The sequence below is a fragment of the Drosophila subobscura genome, chromosome U, assembly GCF_008121235.1.
Source record: "Drosophila subobscura isolate 14011-0131.10 chromosome U, UCBerk_Dsub_1.0, whole genome shotgun sequence".
Lineage (NCBI taxonomy): Eukaryota > Metazoa > Arthropoda > Insecta > Diptera > Drosophilidae > Drosophila > Drosophila subobscura.
In genome coordinates this window covers 24,400,824-24,422,121 of record NC_048534.1, presented here as the reverse complement: position 1 = coordinate 24,422,121, position 21,298 = coordinate 24,400,824, and the positions used below count along the sequence as shown (strand labels likewise).

The window sequence follows — 21,298 nt, the reverse complement described above, 5'->3', positions numbered from 1 at the left end:
GATTGAAGGATTTAAAAACATTTTCACCTCATTCTATGCACTTGATAATTATTTTGTATACAACAAATAAAGTAATATATTTTAGTGTTAAATTTCAAAATTATGTAAGTTTTCTAGACTAATTTTTGGACACTGAATTTTTATAAATTTATATTCCTCTTTTGGTTTATATTGCATTACTTTTTGAGTTAAATGTTTAATATTTATAGTCATATTGTTGGTGTTATGGTTTAGTATTTAGATTACTTTCAATTTATGCTTTCATCTTTCCATTTAACCTTCTCCTTTATACTCGCTGAATATTTACATAAATTCCTCAACGTGCATGTTGTATTTCCTTCATTTATCCTTCAATTTGTATGCAAAAAGATGTAGTAGTTACTTTTGAAAAAGTTGTGATAAATTTTGTTGCCAAAAACCAGTTGTTTGCATTGACAGACTCCCATAATGCCGGTCTTGTAACAGATATAAAACAGCACAAGTTCGGAATTACGGGTTTCTGTTAATGGTCCATATATAAGTATGCACCATTTTTCTCTGTTGTTTTATAAACTATTTTATCCATTGATAGAAGAAGATGTTGCTTCCTCTTTGTATTCCTGGAGCGAGAGACAACCCTCTTGTAGAGGCAAAAACATGTTTAATCCATTTAGTAAAGTTGTGAAATTCGATTTGGAGCAGCTGAAGTTGTCCTGGAAGTTCTCTCCTTTTGTGTGTTGTTCTTTATCTGCAATTATTTTTGATTTTAGTAGATATTTTCTGCTTGTTATATATTTATTGATATATTTACGACAATTCCTGCGCGTTGCTCTTTGTTAAAGTTCTTTGTTTTGGTGGAGTTCTCTTCCTTCGCTGCTTCATGCTGCTCTTCCTTCTACTTTATGGTTCCTCTTCCTGTAGTTCCTCTTCCTGTACTTCCTCTTTATAATCTGCAAGTAATAAAATAAATATATATAAACATAAGTAAAAATATCTAAACGTTTCGTCTGATTGCAAAAAGCAATTCCACTCGATTTGGTCTAATCCTCAACAGATTTCGTCTCTCTGGCCACGTAAGCCGATCGCCTCGCTGCAGTTCAATTCAATTTGCAACAAAGGAAAAGCCGACACAGAGACAGAGACAGTGAGAGAGGAAAACACACAGAGAGTGAGAGAAAGAGAGAGAATCAGAGAGGAAAAATTGCATTACATATTCATCTGTAAGCACAGACACTACGCAACAAAAAGAAACAACAAAAATATATGTAACCATAGTTATGGCTGGCTATATGGTATATAGGGTTATAGATGGAATTATACATATATGATGGTGTATATATGGATAGAGTTGTATTGGGTTGCAGCTTTCTTGAACGGCAACAAACTGAACTGACACTGAACTGGCAGCTGAAGCTGTGGCTGTAGCTGGAAACGGTGGCAGGCAGACGACTCTGAGGCAGAGGCACAGGCAGAGACTGAAACTCTGAGACTCTGTGCCTCTCTGTATGTTGCTTCAACTTCAACTATGTTCGTGGCAGAGACGTGGCAGCAGAGACTGCGGCTGTATCTATCGAGTGTTTTGGCCACTGGCTTGTTGTGCCTGCTGCCTGCTGCCTCTGGTTCCTGGTTTGCCTGGTGTGTGCCCCATGTTGCAGCCATCCGCGTACTACATATGTACAATGACGCTGCGCTGCGATGCCGTGCCATTGCCAGTGCCAGTGCCATTGCCATTGCCATGCGATTCTCATGCGATGCGATGCGATGCGAGGCTATACTTGCCGTCTTCACCCATTGGCCCTGCCACTTTTCCACATGTTTTCAATGCTTCTTTTGGTGGTAGCAGCAGCAGCAGCAGCAGCAGCAGCCAGCAGCCAGCACTCTCTCATACACGTGCACGTGTGTGTGCGGAGAAGGGGTATGGCATGCCACTGGGACTCCTCCGGCTCTGACTTCGACTGGGACTGGGTCTGGGTCTCTGTCTGGAGAGCAGCAGCAGCAGCAGCAGCAGCAGCAGCGGCAGCAGAAGTTCGTTGGCTGTACCTATTTTCGCGTATTCCGGCCCAGGACCTGCCTCAACAATTTCAGCACAGACAGAGCCATCGACACACACACACTCACAGATAGAGCATAAGCGTGAGAGAGACAGAGAGGGCTGACTGCTTTCTGGTTTTGCAAGTTTTATGTTTGCCAATTGCTGCCCCTGCAACTCGTTCGTTTTCTCGCTCTCCTCGCTCTTTGGCTACGATTTCTCTCTTTGCCTTTTACTCTTTCTCTTTTTGTTTTGTACTCTTTATCTACTTGCTTTGTTGGCTTTCCTGCTCTTTGTGCTTGTGTGTGCAACTTTTGTTTACTTTTCCCCTGGGGGCTTTTATTTAACATAAATATTTTCTGAATGAAACAGCAGAAGGAAAAGCAAAGCATAGCCTTTGGGGATACGAAAGATTTGCTGCTGCCCTTGCTTTTGGAATTTTATGCAAGGATAAGTGATCAAATTATGGTTAGTTATGGAAGAAATATATGCAACTTTCAGGAGAAAATTGTACCCTAAAGAATTGGTTTCCAAAAACTGATTTTTGATGCATGGAAATGAGAAAAACTCGCATTAAGCCTCGATTTTGTGGTTCTACAAACCCTCAAAAAATAATATATGAAGCATGTAGTCGATCATCATATCCTCCCTCCTAAAATCACTCATCCGCTATGTTCAACATTTCCATGCCAATAAAAAAAACCTCTTGCAATATTTAAATTGATTTTTGTTTGTGAAAAAATCACTCATACGCGGGGTATTTCATTTAATAACCCGCCTCCTGCTGCGCACCCTAACCCCAAGCCCAACCATGCTGTTCGTCCTGCCACTCATTAATCATAAATGTATTTTCATTTGCCGAATGACCAAGACTGACGCTGCCGCTGCTGCATTATTGGGGGATGCAATCAGCTGGAAATTGTTTGCTTTTCCTTTAGTTGTTGCTCCTGCTCTGGTTTTTCTCTTTTTGTGTGTAAATATTTTCTGCTTGTCAAATGAATTTCCGCCATTAATTTTCATTTATCGCTATGGCGGCGCGATGATGGCATTTAAATGGAAAGGTTAAGGGGGAAAAATTACAGCGAAAATTCAAAGATAATAATTGTATAATTTGGTGGATATGCAAATTGCATTAAATGCTTGGACGAGGGATTGCAGAAGCTTGATAAGTGTTCTGCAAGTCTGTTTAAATGGTTGATAATGTTTTACAAGGGTTTTTCTCAGGGTAAGCTCTTAAATGTGTTTCAGAATAAATAGCTGGAAATCATCAAAGGACTAGCCGCTAATCAAATTTCCATTCAACTCTCAACAAAATGATGACATCTTTAACTCTTTCTGGCTACTCTTTTCCTTCCCACTGAAATATTAAACACATTTTGTGCATTTAACAATTTCCTGGGTCTCCCCGCAGACGCCAACCTCAACAAAAAACCAAGGCCAAAGCGGCAACACACAGACAAAAGCCAATGCCACACACTCATACACGGAAAGAACACCGAAAGAGAGTGGCACACACACACACACAACCCGTGCAACGCGTTGCACAAAATTATGCAATCTCTCTCTGCCACAACTCTTTCGCTGCGCTCTTCCATTTTGTGGTGCGCTCTCTTCGGTTGCATTGTGGGTTGTGTACGTGTGTGTGTGTGGGCTCTCCCATCAATGCCATTGTCATGGGAGCTTGCAGCACAACAACAACAACAGCAATCAAAGAGGTGGATAGCCGAATGGGGTACAATGGAGGGGCATAAAGAAGAGGGTGGGACAGAGAAAAAAGCAGAATGGAGCAGAGTCCACGCCATGCAACCAATTCAATTAGATGCTCCATGGCCTTCGCTGCCTTCGACTGCTGCTGATACTTCTTCACTCCTTTCCTTTCCATTCTTTTCGCGTTTCGTGCCACAGACAACAACGACAGCGGCAACAACATGCGGGGCCATGGCCATGGTTCCTCTGTTCTGTTCTGTTCTGTTCTTCTCCTCCATGGAGTTGCGCGATGCGATGGCAACTCTGTCGCCTGCCTCATGCCACATGCCGACTGACTACCGACTGCCTGGTTGAGCATTTGGAGAAAAAAAGTTGTTGCGAGAGTTGCGACTGAGTTTGGTTGCAAGTTGCAGAGTGCCAGAGTTTCAGAGTTGATTAACCTTTGGACGTTCTGTTTTGCAACTCCATTCGTGGAGCGCAAACGGAGCGGAGCTGCTGCTCCGATTTAAATGCTCCATCGAGTGGAGCTCTCCGCTCTGCTCTGCTCATGTTCTGTGTGTAGGTAGGTCTGGGTCTCTGTGTGTGGGTTATGTGTCTCCTTCTGCACTTCTGTTTGTCTGTTGCTCTTCTTTTTCGGGTTGTATGGCTGTGTGTGTGTGTTGTGTGTCGTGTTCGCAGCCATGTTAGCAGCCATTTTTAATGGCTCCCCATATATGTACGTGGAACGTATGTATATGTTTCTGCAGCACCATCGAACTCGAGAGAATTAGTTTTGTGCCTCAGCCAGAAGCGGAACCAAAGATAGAGCCAGAGCCAGAAGCCAGAACCAAAGCCAGAGTGGAGCTAAGCTGCTATTAAATGGTTCGTTTTCAGCCAGTGCTCTTTGGCAAAGAATCTAAGACGGCAAGAAAGCACCTGAAGTGATTAGGCAATGTATCGATGGACACTGCAATATTTTATGGAATATTACGCTTAACAAAAATGTCAAAAAATTAAGGAAAACCTTGTTTATATCGGCTAAAAAACATTGCACATCCGTAGCTTCTGCTTCAAATGCAACTCAAAAACCATCGGTAACAAAATGAGCGTGCAACTGCAGCCTTAGTTTATGTTTCATTTACACTACTCGTAATCCGCAGCCAACGACAGGGCCCTAACAGCCTTTGCTCCCGCCCCCCATCTTTCTGCCTTTCTTCCCTTCACTTTTTGTGTGTGTTCGCTTCCACTTCCTACTTCTTTTTGCATTCTCCTACTCTCCCACTCGTGTTGGTAATTGTAATTGAAATTTGGCGTTGAAGCGAGTAAATGCTACGCTCTCTATGCACACTCTCTAGAACCTGCATCTGACTCTCTCGCTCCCACTCTGTCACACTCTCTGTGTAGTTGACGCTCTCTCCCTCTCTCTGTCTCTCTTTTACTCCAACTCTGTCTCTGTCTTTTTATTACAGTTTCCACATTTTTGGGCAAAAGTTGTTTTGGCATTCGCCTTTGCTCTTCCTGTTTGTTGGTGTGGGTCATGGCTGTCGCCGCTGCCGCTGCCGCGTCATGGCTATGCTTTTTCGGTTCCTCGTTTCTGTTCTCGTTCTGTTCTCGTTCGGATTTTGTGCATGGTATGGTTATGGTTTTCTTTTCCTTTCTTCCCTTTTTTTAATGTTTTTTCGGTGTACATTGACTGCTCCTTTTTATGGCCAAGTCTGGGCTTAGGTCTGGTGTCTGTGTTGGGTATGGGTCGCCTGTGACTGGTTCTTCCTTGTTTTGACGGCTCTTTTGTTGGCCTGCGAAAATTGCACAATATTTTTGTCGCTCTGGCCTTTTGTTGCAATTAAATTCATAATGTGGCAGCGGACGCGCCTCTCTTCCGATTCGATTTGTGTGTGTGGGGGATTGGCGTAGGTTGATAATGGAATTGAATATGCCCCCATTCCCTGGCACTGAGATTGAGTTTGCGATAAGCAAATGGGTGGAGATCGAACTTTTTGTCGAATTTTAATTAAATTAAATGGGTTTTGTAAGGATTGGTTCTATCTATAAGACAATGACATATCTAACTATCTGTAGATCTGTTTATAAGTGGATGGATTAATTTGTTTCTTGATAGTATTGATTGTGCGGAACCTTTACCCAAAAGTACTTTAAGGCACAAGTGGCTTTGGCTAATGATTTCAAGTACTTTCTAATTAATTTCAAGTACTTTTCGATCTTTTTAATCCATTTGATTTATGTACGATCAACTTAAAGGCATTCATTAAGCTATTTCATAAACACTTTCTAGTAGCAGCTATCATCGTACAAAGATTGATCTATACCAGTTCTGCATTTCCCTAGCAACCAAAGAAGAAGTTACTCTGCGGAACCCGTTCGTGGACATTGCCATTGTCTCTGTCTCTTGGGTGCTGCTGCAGAGTATCTTTGGCTGCGATTTGTATCTCCAAGTTCTGCACAACATCCGTGCGAATACACGAGTGCGAGTGGCAGTGCCAGTGCGAGTATCTCTCTTATTGGCTGCTGTTTATTTGCGCGCCGTGTCCGTCCGTCCGTCCGCTGCTTATTCGCTTTTTCGCTTATTGAGTTTCTGCCTCTGCCAGTGCCAGTGCCAGTGCCTCTGCCTTATGTCTGAGAACGAAACGAAGGCGATGGCGATGGCAATGGCAAATGCGAAGGCGAAGGCGTTCAATGAACTCCGCGGAGGAAACGCTGAGACAAGAGAGACAATCGCTGCAAGTACTGCTGGGGAGGTACACTGCTTTTTCTTTTTTTCTTTTTTTTGCTTGTGTGTTGTGTGCTTTCTTTTTTTTGGGAGTTTTGTCGCAAAGTGGAAGCTGGAGAATATCCAATCTCTGGAGAACAACATCTCCAGGGGAAGGAAGTGAGAGAACTCTGGAGAAATGGTGGAGCAAAAATGCGTGGCTATGGTCAATGGATACTCGCCTTTTGCAGTGGAGCAAAAGTTTGCATTTTTTTTGCGAGTGAAAGATTAGCAAAAAATGTGGAAATTTAATTGAAAAGAAAGCTCTGAAAAAAAAACTCAGGAAAGAGGATGACAGAAAGGCAGGCGAAGAAGAGGAAGTGCTGGACAAAGAGCAGAGTCTAGGGGGAAGCAGAAAATTAAGCGGATAAAGTGACAGTGGGAAAAAGAAAGAAAATAAAATAAAAGTGTAAAGAAAATGTACCAATTAAAGAATACAATTTAAATTTAAAGAATTCCTCAAAAAAGGTTAGAAGAAATATGAAAACTAAATAGAAGAAAAGAACGAAGTAAGATCCTGAGAAGGATTCCTGGGAAGTACCCTGGGGAATGTGGGAAAAGTTAGATAAAGAAATAGATGATGAAATAGAGTGACTTCCAGGAAGTGTCGTAATCCCCCAACAAATATATTGAAATATTGAAAAACGTTTCGGTGACGGCGACACAATGGGAAAAGAAGTCAGCGATAAGCAGCCACAGATTTTTGTGCTCTGCTCCCATAATATAATTTCACACAAACAACACACACACACTGAGCGAAAGCAGGAGAGACAGCGATAGAGTGGGGAAAAAAGAGTGAGAGAGAGCGAGGAGCAGGCGGAAAGCGACACACGTGAGCGGGGCGGTTGATGACGAAGGCAGCGGCAGTCGGGGGACCAAGACCAGACAGCAGGCTGGCTCTGCCTCAGCGCCCGAAGGGGCATGTGGCAATACCAATGCGAAATATCGTAGAATGACGTAGTCGATAAGGCAGCAGCAGAGGTGGCAGCGACAGCAGCAGCAGCAGCAGAGGCACAACAGCAGCAACAGCAACAGAGGCAGCAGCGACAGCGCCACATGCAATTTCAAAGGTCAATGACACGCTGCTTGCAGCGAAGGCAGCGCTGTCAACAGAGGCAGCAGCAACAACAGCAGCAGCACAGAAGAGAAGAGAGCGTTAAGCAGTAGAAAAGCTCTCTGCTCTCTTCAAGTTTTTGGCATTCGCTTGCTCGTTCGTTCGTTCGCTTGCTTTACTCTCTCTCTCTCTCTGCATCTCTAATGCTGTGCTCTCTCTTTTGTGCTCTCTTTTTGCTGCATTTGCATGATGGAATATTTAATTGAATTTTTGTTGTTGTTATGGCTGCTGTTGCTGCTGCTGCTGGTGCTACCGCTGACGTTTTTCATTCACTTCGCAATTTGCATACTCTCTCTCTCTCACACACACATACTTCTACACACAGGAAATACGCAACACTTACACCCACACAAATGATGTACTTGTTGTTTTTGGGTTTTCGGTGTCTGTAATTTTTCATTGTTGTTGATTGCAGCTTGCAGCCCACCCACTCATTGGGGGGAGTAATCTTCTCTACCCTCTACCTATCGCTGGGATCCTCATCTGCCTACTCCCAGCCGCCGGTAGACCCAGTAAAGTCTGCTTTATTCAAAGCCCACCCACATGTGCCACAAATTACTTTTTCATCATTTTCATATTTCGCCACAAAAGAAACAGAGAGAGAGAGAGTGCAACAAAGAGAGAGAAAGAGCCGAAAATTCGTTGTTCTCTTTTGGCAAGGGTATTAAGATTTTTTTATAGAACTATTAGACCGAAAGATCTGTATAAACAATAGGTCCGTAATAAGACCCTAAACCTTAGAGAAACATTTTCCCAAAAGAGAGATTAATGGAAAAAATCGAATACACTGAAATTTGATTAAAAACTTCTTAATATTCATTGGCATTTGTAACTCATAAAAGATCACTGCCAAATATTTTAAAATATTATGTAAATTCGAGTTTCCTAGCACAACATTTTTTTATAACACTCAAAAAGTTAGGGTATTTGCAAGATCGACTCCCAAAAGCCAACCAGCCTTTCCATTCTTGTCGTTTGCCCTGAGTGAATTATGAGTCCAAGAGATTCTGCTCTGGTTTGTGCTTTTCTTTGTATTTGCATCTGCCTTGTGCATGTGACTATGTGGTGTGGGTATGTGGGTGCAGTCATAAATTATGCAAAAAATTGCAATTATTTCCATTAAAAAGATATCTTTTTCAGGCATAAATATGTGGAGTGGTTTTCTCCTGTCGCACACAAGAAAAAGTTGACAAGGAAAAGTTGGCCAATAGCGCGGATGGAGATGGTGCAAGAAAGTTTGGAAAATTGTGTGCGTGGAAATGCGCGGAAAAGTAGGAAAGTTGTCTGGGGAAAAATTAATTGCTTTTAATACAAAATAATGTAATAAAGCAAGAAATCTTTTAGAGAAAATGGAAAGAGTAATCCAATTAATTCCTGAGTTCAATCATGCCTAGGAATCTATTTGGTATAACTCTAATATTGTCAATAATAATGCACTCTTAATCCAATAAAACCTAACTAGTATTTCATATAAATAACCGCTTAAACCATTGACAATATTTTCCAAAACGTTGCACCTTACATAGCACGTAATTCCCATTGTAAAACCATTACAGAAAACATTGCCATTATGCAACCGATTATCAATTTATAGCAAATTAGCTTAACCCAAACAGAATGTCAACAGCTTTAGGGCAAATCGGGTTAATTAAACAATTAACACAAACACACGACACACAGACACAGAGAGAGAAAAAGAGACACAGAAACGCACAGAGAACGAATGAAAAAAAGATCAAAGATAACAGAGAATGCAATTTTAACAATGAAAGGCCATAAAATATTTGTTTGTATTATTTTCTGTTCTTCTTTTTTTATTGCACACACAAAACGTGCAACACAAACACAACACACTCACACAAAAGCCGCAGCAGCAACAACAAAGCGAGTGGCACAAAAAGGGGTAAATGGGTGGGGGACGAGGAAGAGGCGCAACAAAAAGCTTTGAGCTAAAAGTTAGGTTAGGTTAGGGACGCCACATGCAACGAGCTGTGGCAACGAGAATTCCACAGAGCGAAGAGAGGGATAGGGGTAGACGTACACGTAGCATGAAACGGGTTCAAAATCCTATGCAACATGGCAACTAAACAAAAGCCAGAAGGTAGACGAACCAAAGTCGCATCGCATCAGGAATCCAATAGAGCGTGGACGGGTTCCACAGGGAGCACGAGGAGAGGGAAAAGAACGAGGCTCAGAAGTGGTGCAAAAAGAGCGGGAAGAACAGTGGCAAAAACTCGTTTTATTGCTGCTGCAAAACAACAAAACAGAAAAAATATAAATGCAACGTCACTAACGTCAGTGAGGAAGGCAGCATAGACAGAGAAAGAGGGGGAACGATCAACAAAATGAGAGGCAAGAACGACTTTGCACCCTAGGGTCGAGGATCGCTTAAGCGTTCTGTGCTGTTGCACGTTGCCAAACCTGAATTTCATCATCATCATCGTCATCATCATCAATGCAATGCCAATGTCCATATCTATGCACTGCGCGAAAATATTTTATCTTTAGCTAGAAAGAGGTGCGAGAACAATGCTTAGAGAATTTGCATATTTTGATTAGCTCTTTATTCCGCGAAAGATTTGCTGATGAGACAGGAAGTGAAGCGGAAACCAACAAAAAAACGAAAACTGAATTGCATGTGAGAAAAGTTTTGCAGTTGGGATCGCAAGAAATCTCGAATTTCCATGTCATTCTACGCTAGAAGAAAATCTTTGTTAAGATTTATGGAAGATAAGAAAAAACCAACTAATCGCACAAAATACTCCCTGAAACTTCTTTCTAATCTAAGACACAGAAACTTTCTACAAGCAAGAAAATTATAAATAAATTGCGGGTTTTATTGGGACATCGGAGAGGCTTATTAAAGTTTTTCCCCTCTCAGACACCTGCTTCTTTCTGCCAGTGCAAAGTAGTTCCCCCCCAAAGTAGTTTTTAACTCTTTTTATTTTTCAGCTTTTCGCTTCCTTCCCTCTGGGGTGCAATGCTCTACGCTACTTGCTCTGTGACTTTAAGTCCAATTAGTGAGCGAAAGAAAAGCCGATGCTAATGCAAGCACACAAATCTAATTACGCATACGCCGCGTGCTCCAAACAAACAACAATTATACCCAAAGTATAAAAAAAGAGAAGAAAGAAGAGAAAAAAGTAAAAACCGGTTGCAGTTCTTTCACTTCTTGTTCTTGCCATTGCCATTGCTCCTTGGTGTCTGTCTTCCTTCCTTCCGAGCTTCCTTCTGGCAAAGGCAGCTGGCAATTAACTGGTGTTCCACCTCTCACTCGTTTTCCTTACTCCCAGACTTCCCTTCTGTCGCACTGCCCCACACCCTGACTTCCCTTCTGTCACCTTGCCGCACTGCCCCAATCCCTGCCTTCCCTCTTGGCAGCCTGCCGCACTACTTCGTTCCCTCACACTTTCACCATCACACTCTTTTAATCAAATGACAGGTCAAGGAAGTTAAAAAACATCATGGTCGAGGCGATAAATACACTGTCAGGGACAGATTTTCCTTGGTTTGATCCAATGGAATTGAATTACTTTTTAAGCAATAGAAAACGGGAGGTTCTGATTATGGATATAGAAAATGATTTATCCGGCTGCTAGAGGAGTATTTCTAATTCTAACTAATTCTCTAACTAACTAAGTAACTAAGAAACTAATTCTGGTCTTTGAGGACTCAAGATCCGTTTCTTCCATATAAATATATTATAGCCATTCCAATTCCAACAATTATTCTTCAATATTCAATTCATTAAACCCCGACGAAAGTGTATTCCAAAAGGAAGAACCTTTTGATTGCCTTTTTTTTTTGTTGCTTTCAGCCTTGCCCCTTTCACCGAAAACCTTTAAAGCCTCGCTTAACTGCACTTGTTCTTCGGCTGAGTTCAAATCGTTGGAGTGTTTGGAGTTGTGCAGTCGCTTTGGCTGCTGCATTCAATTGGCTTCTTCTTCGGCAAACTTCCGCCTTTAGCTCTTTCTTCTGTTCTTCATTTCGCTGTGCAGTTCTGTTGCTGTTTCTGTGTTTTTTGTTGTTGTCATGTTTCGGGCCAATTCTTTAGAAGTTTTGTTCATTGCCTGGCGGCATAAATTAGTTATACCGTTACGTGCATACTGGGTGCAGGAGAGAGAGAGAGGCAGGAGAGGGAGCGACTCCTTAGGGTGGCGGCTACCATATAATTTGCAAAGCAATTTCTGTCCGCAGCAAAACAAGCGAGCAACGATTTTTAAATGCGATTTGCCTGGTGTTGATATCGCCTGCAATTTGCGTTTACGATTATGATGCAAACAAATTTCTTGAAATTGAGAGCCCAAAAATTAATAATACTGCAAGTAGCGATTACATTTTGGGCGCAGGATATTAATCATATGAGTAGAAAGTTGAGAAAGAGTTGTAAGAAATATTTGAGGTGTACGGGAAAAACTTGGATACATAAAAAGGCTCTGTAGAAAAATTAAATTATGATTAAACTCCTCCCACGATTTCGTTGTTTTTCACGCTTCAAAATTCTCTAAAAATGCAACCTTTACCAACTGAAAATAAACCCTTTGGTGGTCTAAGTATCCTCTAGTATCCACATTATTTATTTATCTATTGCCCTCTTCCATTTCATTAAATAATTCAACGATCCATTTTCGTCCAATTGAAAAGTGGTGTAATAAGAGATGAGTCAACAATTGCAACAAATTACAATAATTGACAAACAATTTGCTAGACCACTGAGCAACAACAACACCAATAGACAGGGGCCACAACGGCAGCAAAAATGTTAATCATTAAAACAAAAAAAAAGAAGAAAAAAGCAAAAACAAACGGGCGACGCGACGTCAATAAAAATAGTTACCCCGCAAAATGTGAACGGGCGGGCCCATTTACATGAGCAAAAATTGAAATTAATGAGAAAAGCAATAAAACAACTAGAGAGGCAAATGCAAAGGCAAAGGCATAGTCAGAATTAGAACAAAAGCAACTGCAATAGCAAATAGAAAAGGCAATAGCAATAGCAACAGCAACAATAGTTAAACATACGCCTTAGTAACAGAGTCCCAAAGAGAGAGAAATATAGAAAGACAATGAGAGGTGCAGAGAGAGTCAGAATTGTTTGTGGGTTTGTTGTTAAGTCAAGTCACACGATTATTGGCGGCCATTTTGCATGAGGGAGGGGTAATAGAATAGAGCGGAAAGCGGATGGAAAGAGAATGGGAGGAGGTATAGCTTAAAATTTCGTAGATCAGAAATGAATACGAGATCTCAGTATACTCATTTTTCCAATGAACAAAAAAATACAGAAAATTCTCTCCGAATGAGTTTATATGCCTGACGTAAGAATATCATCGAATGGAAGGCGTTCCTTAATATTAAAATGGTTTTTAGAGTAAGTATACATATTTTTCATGAGCGTTCTAAATTCCATGAATTTCTGTATTTGGTATGATATCATCAAAAATATATATTTCTAGGAAATTCTAATGAAAATTTCATCATAAAATATCTTCCATGAACTCTACAGAATTTCAAAGTCTTATAGAAAAAACTGCAATGACGCCATGGCAATGCTTTACCCAAAGTCCAAGCTTCAACAAACATTTTCAATCAATTTTGAAGCACACATTTCTAGAAATTTCCAGAAAAATGTCTTACCTCGAAATGTCTTGAAACTTTAATAAGCAATATTATTTTTCAGAAAACGGCAAAACGGAAATAAAGCCTCTTCCATGACACCCTGAAGACCACAAAGCGAATGGCGAAAAAGAGGGACCTGCAGCCTGTCAGGCAGGGAGGAGGTCATTTTCTATGGCTAATGAGAAACAGTTGGTTAGGCTTCAGCACTCTCTCTCTCCCTCTCCATGCAAATTCGAATGTGTGTGTGTCTCTCTGTCTGTCTGTCTGGGAATGTGTGTCACAACAGTGGATGACATAATTCAAAGTGAAACGGATGACATTCATTACGATGCATTTGAACGACAGCAACAAAAAAAAACTAGCGAATAAAATACGAAAGTCAGACATATGGAAAAAACTGTGCACATTGCAATTGTAGACAGAGGTCTCCCTTTATGCACATGAGATATACGCACTATACATTTCTCTCATTTTTTAATACTCTCATGATGTGTCTTTGTGTTTCGTTTCATTTATTTTTTAAGAGGATTCCCCCTTTCTTTTTTCTTTGTCAATGGTCATGCTCTGAATACGTTGCTACCTCTTTTGTGTTGCCTTATTCTTCCCTTTGCCGCTTCCTTTTTCGAGTACAGTTATGGTGGCATTTTTGTCTCCCTTTTTGCGGCATGATCCTCGTTGCTTGTTGCACATGCGCACTCACCTTGACTCACGAAAGTCAGTCAGGCAAATCCGTTGTGCGGGTTCATTGGTTTTTGCTGCCCTTTCGACTGCTTCTGCCTCTCACTTTGCCGGAAGAGAATTCATCTCCGGTTCGAGTGCCTAAGCGGGGGGTAGCCCAGGATTATGCTCGTTAGTTATTGATGGCCCAGCAGGAAGCAGGCAAATGGTTGCAGGTGCAGCTGCCTGCCATTTGCTGCTGTGGCAGTCAGACAGTCAGCCCTCACGGCGTATACACAATTGTGGGCTGGCATTTTGAGGCCATCCCTGAAGAGAGTTTTAGAGAGGGACAAAAATTGGAAAAGCTTTTATGGCTGATATGAATCACTCAAAAAAGTTATGAAGAATTTATTGCTTTGTGAACTAGATAAAGTTTGCTCTTGCTTTGGGAAGTGCCAAAGAGTTTTTGAGGAATTATTCCCTTTAATATTTTGATAGAGTCTCAATCTGTATAGATCTCAAAGAAACTCTTCTTACTCTTCACAAATTCATTAATTCCTCATACCTAAACTCAATTTCCATTCATCAATGATTGTATCATAATTTGTTAAGAATTTCTGTCCCAAGAATCTCTCTTTTCCCATCATCTCTTCATTTCGCATTGATCAGGAATTAATTAAAGACAATTTCTGCAGTCTTTTCACTTCCTTTCGATCCACACATTCATTACCTACTTCTCATGGCATCATTAAATCATTATTACCAACAAACTGCAACTCTTTTCTTGGGCATTAATCAAGGCCAAGAATTCATATGCATTTTAGCAGAATCTCTCAAGAGTTTGCTTGGAATTTCTAAAAGAATTTCTGCAGAATTGCATTGGAATTCAAGAGTCTTCTCTCTGCACTTCCTCTGGATCTATGCAATGGCTGATTGATTCCCAAGAAATGTAAGTAGTTACCACTTCAGCTGCAATTTCATCTCACTTCTTTCTCTTCTTGCATTTTTATCTTAATAATATTCTTGCATTAAGCTAAGCTGCGTTATTTCTACCTTCCATAATTGCACACACTTTCAGCTTGAATGGAAAATCTCCAACAACATTATTTTCTATGTTTTAAGTCTTTTAATCTGCATTTTGCCCCCCTCCGCCGAAGCACTTTAGTAGCGCAGAGCGAAGCCAATGCGGCGTATGCGTAATATGTTTTTCCCTCTAATTGAAATACTTTGCAAAAGAAGGCACTTGAAAGGTTGGCAGCGTAGGGGAGCGAGAGGGATTCTCAGCTACAAAAAAAAGGGCTTTAATTGTGCACTAAGCTGCTTACGAGGCACACAAACAGCCTGCTCCTCCATCCATGCAGAGAGACCCGAGAGCGGAGACCCCATCATCATAGTGCTCTGCTCTCCTCTAGCTAACCGAAAAGATGCATCTATAGATACACAAAAGCCAGAGAGAGAGAGAGCGGGTGAGAGCGAGAGCCAAGAACATGGACTTGACTCTGTTGGAAGATGGAAGCAAGTGGCATGCTTTGGGGCTCGATGGCTGACTGGGTGGGGGCATTGGCAGTGCATTGTTGTTGCGGCTAGTTTTTTGTATGATTTTTTCGTTGGTTGTGTGTGTGTGTGTGTTTGTGTTCCTTGGTTCTTGGGTTGCTTCTTCCTTTAGAGCAGGAGGCTGCTAGACGAGCGATGCGATGCCATGGCTATACATATGGCCAGCTCCTACCGATGCGACGCTGAGGTTGAGGTTGATGATGGCAATGGCGATGACGTCGTTGCCATAGTTGCCACATAGTACAGTCATAGACTGAGCAAGAGAGAACGAGCGAGTGACAGTGACTAAGAAAAAGAGTACAGCAAGATAGAGCCTAGAGCGGGTGCAGGCGGCAGAGGCAAAACTTTATATAGACGATGCATCGCCTGCATAAACTACAAAATTCCTTTTAAAGCGTTAAACTGCATTCGATAGATACAAAGATACACACACAGGCAGCTACAGATGCTTGTACAGCTTTGGAAACTTTAGACAGACATTGCCAGCCATTTTGCAACAGTATTTGTAACTTATCTGTGTGTATGTGTGTGTGTGTGCATCTGTAAGTGACTGCGAGAATATGTATCTTTTGCTTGTTTGAAATTGTATCTGTATATTTAGTTTTTTCACATTGCATTGCTCATATTTACTTGAAATTCAATTTGCAAACATTTTACGTTGCCTTTTGTTTGCTCAAGTTTCAATTGTAGTTTTTCTCCCATCATCCTCTTCTTTTCGCCCACCCTCTCCACGCTCATTCTTATTCTTATTCCATTCTCAATTCATTTTCTTTTCTTTTATGTATTTTTTTGTGTTGCTGCTGACTCTTTTGTATATATTTTTGCATTTATTACGCATCAATTTTGAATGATTTGCAAAGAGGGAAAAGCGAAATGCACTGCATTTCGATAAGCTTTTACAGAGGAGACTCTCAGGAATTGATTTGTGTGTGGATGGATAAAAAGATGGCGAGTAAATGCGAGGAAATTGGTTTTTATTTTACTTGTAATAAAATATATCTACATTATTTTCTTTCGGTTGCCATGGAATCAGAACTTGCGGCAAGGAGCGGCACAAATCTTTTCAAATTAAAACTTAAAGTAAAGAAGGCATTTGTGGCACTTATTTTGCTGAGAATTCTGTAAAGATTACAGATAAAAACGCTCAAGAAATGTTTATAAAAGAGATGCAAAATATGGGCATAACATTTATGCAAAAAGAAAGGAACTGAGGAGGAAAAATTAGTTTAAAATAAACCTCTCTGTTTATTTCATTTCCTATTTCTACTCTTTGACTTCCTCCCGCTTGTATTTACCAATCAATAAATATGTGAATATCTATTTCATAGATCAAATTCCAAGCCAAACAAATAAAAATCCACCTCGAATCAAGGTTAAGCGAACATCTCATATTACTTTTGTGCTATTTTCCCAGAATTGTTTGTATTGATTCGCTCGAAATAAACAATTAAGTTGTATCTACAATCGATTTGCGTGGCACACAAAAGCCAATGAAAACGGAGCCGAAATCAAGATAAATTTCCATGACATAAGAAATTGTGGAAGGCCGACAGCAGCGGAAATAGGAGTAGGAATAGGAGTTTGACACCCAGTACAACAATTGCCACACACACACACACACACACATAGAGTGAAGCTCCCACACAGTTACATCTGCAGAATGCACAAAATCAATGTCAAAAGCCTGCTGCTGCTGCTTTTGCAGCTCTTGTTGTTGTTGCAAGGACATCATGGGGGCACACTCTATGAAAGAGCAGAGACCGCAAACAGAATCAACGCTCGATTGCCGACATATGCAGCTTGCAGCAAGCACCCAACCCTCGCTCTGTCCCTGCCCCCTGCTGTGTCCCTTAACAGGTTTCCAGCTGGGCTGACTCCTGGCGTCCCCCCCGCTGCTGGGAGCGTAGCAAATGAAGCGAATGCGTCTGTCTAGGAACGGGGAGGGCAGGAAACCAGGAGACAAGCGATGCAAGATGTAAGACCAGGAGGAGCTGGCAGTCGGGAATCGTAGTAGAAGTGTTCCCTGAATGTTAGTTCAAGGGCGGAATCAAGGCTGAGAGCTCGACTTGCTATAAATAGTTTTTCTTTCGCCCTCACAGTGGGTTGTATCCACCACACATGGCGTATACGCAATGCGAGAAACTCACCACAAATATTCGCTTCGCTCGTAATGTCCTTGCATGTCGCTCCGTCCGTGTTGCATGCTCGTCGTGCTGGGGCGGCATTCCCTTTTGCACTTGAACCATTGTCCTTTGGCACTGCCAACGGCCAACACAGCGAGGGGCATGGGTTTTGCCCTTTGGCCATCCTTTTTCCTCCTCTTTTTCGTTTACCAAAAAATAAAGAATGGAACAAAATTACCAATAATTAAATTGAATCAAAAAAGAAGGAAGGAAAAATAGTCTTCTATTTTCAGTTGAATATTTTACTTATTTATTTATCAGTTATTTTGTTTATTATTTATTGAAATTCTATCCCAGCTTTTGCCTCAAATATTTTGTTGTTGTCAGATTGGATTTCAATGGAAATGCTGATGATGAGTAATTCAGTTTATCTTTGGGGTTGGAGAGTGAAAATAGAGAATTGTAGTGGAATGTCAGCGTGTTGGTTCCCCTTTAGAATTTTTTTAATTGTTCTTTTTTACATACATTTTTCATTCAAGGTCGGGCGAGGACATTGCAAAGCATGACTCACAGAAAATTGGACAAGAAATTCGTCTAAAATATAAATGAAAATGGAAAGATGTTGGGGAAAATCCAAAGAAAATCCATAAATACTTAAAAGTACTTGGAATAAATTAAGTTAGTGTTTATTTAAATGTTTAAAACAAGCAAGTACATCTGCAAATGTGATTTTATATTTATGCATGTATGAATGTATAATTTGTATGATTTCATTATCATTATCAGCAAAGGGTAAGCGACGGCAAAGTAAAAGGCAGAGTGCATTCAACTGCCGTTGGCATAACAGCCATTGGAAATAAAGTAAAAGAAAAGCAAAGAAAACGCAAAAAAAAGGGTAAGGAAAAGGCAAACAATTCAGGAAAACTCACTCACACACAAATCGTTGCTTTTTTTCAAACTTTTGCAATATTTTCACATTCGTTTTTTGGTGTTTTTTAAATGTTTCGCTCCTATGCATTTTTATTTGACTTTTATGTAATTTTTTTTACAGTCAAAATGCCTTTAAAAAAATTTAAAACCTTATTCCAACATCAAATTACATTTTAGATTTTTACTTAGATCAGCCAAAAGTTTTGTCCACCATTTTAGAATCATTTTTTGCACTTTTCTAATGGGTTTCCCACATTCAAAGTTTTTTCTGCATTTTAATATCATTTTTTCGGCACCGTTTATAATTTTGTTAGATTTTTATTACATTTTTCCAACCGCATATGAAAGTTTTTCCTACATGACCATTAATTTTTTGGATTTTTCTTCACGGTTTTTTTTTGCAGTCAACGAACAAAAGAGCACCAATACCGGCGTAAGATCGGTATATGTGTGTTTGCGTGCGTGTTTGTGCATGAGTGTGCATGCATGTGCATGCGCAGTGCAATCCGTTTTCAAAGTTGTTTTTGTTGTTTGCTGGTAGGGTCCCCCGCTCTGCTTCCCTGCCTGCTGCTTTTTGCGGCTGCTTCTGTTTTTGCTTATTCGCTTTTTACCCCCACCGCCACAGAGCGCACCGCCTGCACTTTGAGCAAGAGCACTCTCTAGTCTGTGTGTGTGTTTGTCTGTTTGTGAGAGAAAGAGAGAGAGAGAGAGAGGGTGCACTATATGTGTGTCTCTGTGCCTGTGTATTGGTATGACTTCATTTCCTTTGTCGTAGGTCATCATTTCCACAGAGAAAATGCGTTTTAATTGCTTTTAATTTTTAGGGAATTTTCTATTTTCGAAATGTTATCAGAAATAAATATTTGATTATTTCATTAAATTTGATTGATTTACTTCATGAAAAATGTGAATTTTCCTGTTTGAATATCATGTGCGGGGAGAATGTCTGTTTAAGGAATATTTTAGTATTTAACTAATTTTGAACAAAATGTAGCTAATTTTTGTGTCTTTTTTAAGATATGTATATTTTTTTTCCACAACTAAGATTGATTGAAATTATAAAAATGTTCAGTGTAATTTTTGTTGGTTAAAGTTCAATTCTTTTTTTCAAAATATTAGAACAGGATCAATAATTTACATATTTTTAGTTAAAAGCCGAATTAAATGAATATTTGATTAAATGTTTTATATTATTTTACACACAGAAATCCCCATACTTTTTCCACTATCAGGGCAATCGTTTTCCAAAAAAGAGTCTTTCACTGGATTTGCACACACTTTTTGCATTGAATTATTGTCTTTGCCGCTGGCATTTTACTTATTTTTGGAATGTCTTTGGTAATTTATTTATATAAAGTTCTCTTTCTCTTTTTGCAGTTGCACCGTTTCGGCACCGTTCCATGCAATTCAAAGTCGCGCTCCGGACTGGCCGAAAAGGGTACAGAACTGATTCTCCAACGCATTATGCCCGGGCCAGGGTTGCCACCTTATGTACAGAAAGCCCCCCCTACACAAGAGAGTGGATGGCGACGTCAGCGACGCCAACGCAGCGGCGGAGAGTTGTGGTTGTGGCCGATGGGTGATGATTGGGGGGAGAGTGGAGCAAGAAATGGTAATAAAAGCAAATGAATCGCACCAAGTGCATCGCACACAGACAGACACACGCGGAGGAGACAAAGTGCAGCGAAGGGAGAAGTGCAGTACTGCACATATGAGTAGGTGTTGGTGTGAGGGGAAGGGTAAACCGAGGGAGGGGGGCACCTACAAGCCGGCCGCCTTTTTGCGTGGCAGTTTTTTTTTGCACAAAGCACAGAGCAACTCTTTGCTCTTACCGTACTCTCTCTCTCTCTCTCAGTGGGTGCCGCTCTCTTGCCATTGTAACTGCAGGCAAAGGGTTGATCGATGCAAGGTGAGGTATGTCCAAACAAAGCTCTTACGAAAGTTATGACAACTAAATAGGCACCGCTCACCTTGTGCCAATATACATAGCTTGGTAGCAGAACTGTAAAAGTACACTAGTACACCTCTCCTTCTGCTTAAATTTAAGCTAGTTTGATGATGGGCAGCTATGGTAGGCCCGTCTAGCAAAGCCTTACCTTCAGTGCACATAACTTGAACTGAGTATTGCATACAAACATATCTACACATGAGCGTATGCATGTACTGTAAGTTTGCATGTGTGTGCTGTAATCGGCGAACTTATTTTTTATCATCTTTCTTTCTTTTGCTTACCCAGTGTTGAAGAACGTCGTTTGGCAGCGGCCCCAAAGCTGATCGTGGTGGCCCGGCTCGGCGCACCTGTCCCAATGCAAATCAGACACGCGGGCAGACGGGGATGCCAGGAGGGGTGCCATGGGAAGGCCGTCAACAAGATTTAAGAATTACAATATTCAGGCACCATCCGAAAACCGAAATATTACGGACGAGCGTCATTACGCGAAATTATGCACACACACAGACACACACACGCACAACGAACGTGGAGGCGGGGACGGCCTGACTCCAAAGATGGAAAAAGAAACGGGCAGCAGCAGCGGCAGTGGGAACGCGAGAGCACGAAGAACCGCAATGTGCAACTTTTGAAAATGAAATGCAGCGCCGCTACAGCGTCGACGGTGCCGGCGACAAAAAGAAAGCGTCACAGCCGAGAGACAACAAAAGTAAAGGAATGACGCGGAACAACAACAAATATTCGCAAAGAGAGAGACAGAGAGAGAGAGAGCACCTTTAAGCTTTGGCTCTCTCTTGATGCTTGCAGTTTCTCTTAGTCAGGTGGCTGTCAGTGCTATACATACAGAGAGTGTGTTGGTGTGTGCGAGTGTGTGCAGATGCATTTCCCCTTT

At 41.0% G+C, this 21,298-nt stretch overlaps 1 long non-coding RNA gene across 1 annotated transcript; it reads right to left on the bottom strand.

Moving 5' to 3' along the window:
* Positions 1–205: 205 nt before the first annotated feature.
* On the bottom strand, positions 206–21,032 carry LOC117900494. Its single transcript, XR_004649284.1, has 4 exons — positions 20,688–21,032; positions 17,550–17,722; positions 791–929; positions 206–727 (listed from the first exon to the last, which is right to left on the bottom strand). It is a non-coding gene; the product is annotated as an uncharacterized LOC117900494 (long non-coding RNA).
* Between the last annotated feature and the right edge of the window lie 266 nt (positions 21,033–21,298).